General features: G+C 33.3%; 1 long non-coding RNA gene across 1 annotated transcript; it reads left to right on the forward strand.

Annotated features, from left to right (window-relative positions):
• The first annotated feature begins 2821 nt into the window (after window positions 1–2821).
• LOC118752337 lies at window positions 2822–3429 on the forward strand. The gene is made up of 2 exons (XR_004994722.1): window positions 2822–3294; window positions 3361–3429. It is a non-coding gene; the product is annotated as an uncharacterized LOC118752337 (long non-coding RNA).
• The last annotated feature ends 34 nt before the right edge of the window (window positions 3430–3463 follow it).

The following is a 3463-nucleotide window of genomic DNA, read 5'->3' on the forward strand; positions in this document are numbered from 1 at the left end:
TAATACTTATCAATTTGGCTCGTAGATATCGTCTTTGGTTTCATCTTCAAGTTGAAAATAATCCGAGCGTTAAACAATTCTTTTAATTACATAGGGCATTGGATACACGGAATGTCGCAGTTTAATACTCAACAAGAAATCGGCGAGCATGGTTTCTTCCAATGGATACGTAATGCATATGGTTTGGAAGCAACCACCCTCTTAAAGACTTGGTTAAAATTAGTCCATAGTACTATACACATAAAAAGTCAATTAAAATTTCTAGTTAGTTGCCGAAAGTATGAGATTTATCCTCAGCATCTAATGAAGTCTAAGATTTTTACATTAAGTTTCAAAAGTAATTACGCAAATCGGAAAATGAGGAATTTTTGCATTAACACAAAGAGAAGATTGCTCAATTGGGAGATAAGCGATTTGAATATACACCTCAACCACACGGAAAAGACTATTTTTAAGACAGAAGAAAAAATTATCAAATTCTTCCCATTACAATTTATAGAAGATAAGTTTTATAAAGCAAATTACTCCAAATACCAGAGAGAATTCTGCAAGCAAGATAATTTACATAGAAAAAAGTTTGAACTATTGTTGAAGAAGCAGCGTACAGATTTGTTCCCATTGAAATCTGATCCATTAGTCACTCAATTGACTAAAAATTGGGTTACTAATCTTTCAAATATGCCCATTCCTGAGGCAGTTCTTAATATCTTGAGATTGGGGCAGAAATTTAATTTACCGAAAACTGATTTGCCAATAGTTGACCTTATTAAAAACTTCGAGAATAATATTTACCCTCTCAGCAATTCAGACAAAGATAGTATTAGAACTGATTTTACCAACTTGGTACTTAAATACAATTATAAGAAATCACATTTGAACTCACACCATAGATTAATAATCAATGATTTAAAAATTACCAAACAATTTTTCAAACGGAACAACAATATTTTTGTTACCAATGCAGACAAAGGTGGTTCCTTAGTCATTATTAATAAGCCTGATTATTTCAATAAAATGAACTTGGCGCTATCCGATGAGTTGACGTATAGGAGAATTAGTAAAAACCCGATTAACAAGATTAGAGATCAGGTTAAAGGCTTCTTGAAGCGTTGGCTTCTGAAGGGATACATTGATAAAAATATGTATTTGAAACTTTTGGAAACCGACGGCTCCATTCCAAGAAGTTATGGATTACCAAAAGTTCACAAGAATAATTGGCCACTAAGAATTATTGTCTCAAGCATAGGAAGCCCGACTTATAAAGTAGCCAGATTTGTTCAAGACATTTTATCTAATAGTTTGCCTAAACCGTCAAGCTATGTTAAAGATAGCATAGATTTACTTAACAAAATTAAAAATATTTCTATTCCAGACGAGTACATTCTGATCTCTTTGGATGTTACTGCTTTGTTCAACAACGTACCAAAAGAACTGGTATTAAATGCAATCAATTCTAGACGGAATTATTTAAATAACGCTAAGATCCCTTTTGGAGAGTTGAAACAGTGCATTGAACTCTTAATGGATTCCACGGTTTTCAAATTCAACAACCTCTACTATGAGCAAATCTTTGGTACTCCGATGGGGAGTCCAATATCCCCTATTTTAGCGGATCTAGTTATGCAGGATTTAGAAGTTTCCTGCCTCGATAAGTTGAGCTTTGAGGTACCCTTTTACTATAGATACGTGGATGATATTATCACCGCTGTCCCTAAGAATAAACTTGATGAAACTCTTAATACTTTCAATAATTTCCATTCCCGTCTGCAATTCACATTCGAGCTAGAAAAAGATTACAATATCAACTTTTTAGAAGTTTGCCTAACGAGGTGTGATAACAAAATTTCTTTCGATTGGTACCACAAACCCACTACCTCGTTCCGCTATATTGATTTTTACTCGTCACATCCATTGAGCCAGAAAGTGGGAGTTGTTTCTATGCTTGTTGATAAAGCGACTAAGTTGGCGGATCATAAACACCACCAAAAAAATTTAAAATTTGTTGAAAAGGTCTTACTAGCGAATCGTTACCCTCATAAGTTTATCAAGTTCTATGTTAGGAAACGCTTACATAAGAACAATAGTGATAATTTAGATAGAAACCTACAGTATCAGAATAACCGGACGGAAAATTTAATGGTGCTTCCGTATATTGAAGGGTTCTCAAAAACAGTGAAAAAAATCAATAAGAAATATAATTTCAAAACTATTTTTTCTGTTAACAATAGGGTTAATGATAAATTTGTTAAAAAGTTGAAAGACCCTTTAGAAAAAGATCAGACCCAAGGGGTGGTATACAAGATAAACTGCAAAGAATGTGATAGTAACTACGTTGGCCAAACTAAGCGAAAGCTAGTGACCCGCATTAATGAACATCGAAAAGACATTAACAAGTTAAATCCAACCTCTATGACTACAGTACATAAAGTTAACACAGATCATGATTTTGATTGGGAACAGGTCAAAATTTTGGATAGGGAGAAGCATTGGAACAAACTTAATATTTCTGAGATGATTCACATAAAGATTAGTGAAAATACATTGAACCGACAAAGGGATACGGAAAATTTGATACCCTATTTATAATAAACTCGGTGTTAATTAGTTTACATTTCTCATCGACAACATAAGTTTAGGTATTAGGCGCACAGAAAAGATTGCGCAAAAACGGCACAGCTGTTTACTTTTCTCTTTGTGCTGTATAGTTGGTGTTTTTTGCATTGCTGAACTATGATACATACATGTATGTATCAATATTGCATGCTTGCATTCTTAATTGTTGATATATCACGGTTGACGCTCTAGTTAGGGACAGAGATAGTATACACACTTATTGTTGTTGTTGTTTTGCTGCCCTTAACTAGTCTAATGTGCCTTTGTTTGGCGTTTAGTTTAATCTTTCTGTTTTTATGTTTGATGCTTCTCTCGCTTCATATATATGTACCTGCTCGTCTTGTTGTAACGAATAGAACTTATAAAACTTTGACATTTGAGTCAATAATTCGCTCGCTGTTCGTTGGAATATTTTCAATTTTTAAATTTATTATGCCGGAAGTTTTACAATTGTTACGCGCTACTCCCATAAGAAGTAAGCCTTTTGCTTTTTGCGTGTTTTATATAAAATAGAATATTGTGTGTATAAATTTGTATTAATTGTTTTTATAGACAGGGTAAACATACCGCCTATTTGACCAAGTTGCGGATACATATATGTGTGTATAATACGATGGACAATCCATGGTGCCGCAGCTTAATTTGCGTTAAACACACATATATATATTAGCACAGATTTTTGTAAGTACTCTATGGCTGATAAATATTAGTGCTATGATTATGTGACTAATTTTTTACCTGTTTTAGTATAATTCTGATGAGGGTGCAATATTAGCACCGAAAGCTAAAGAAATAAAATGACATAATACTTATCAATTTGGCTCGTAGATATCGTCTTTGGTTTCATCTT

The sequence above is a fragment of the Rhagoletis pomonella genome, unplaced genomic scaffold, assembly GCF_013731165.1.
Source record: "Rhagoletis pomonella isolate Grant_MI unplaced genomic scaffold, Rhpom_1.0 Rhpom_scaffold_00001, whole genome shotgun sequence".
In the NCBI taxonomy this organism is placed as follows: domain Eukaryota; kingdom Metazoa; phylum Arthropoda; class Insecta; order Diptera; family Tephritidae; genus Rhagoletis; species Rhagoletis pomonella.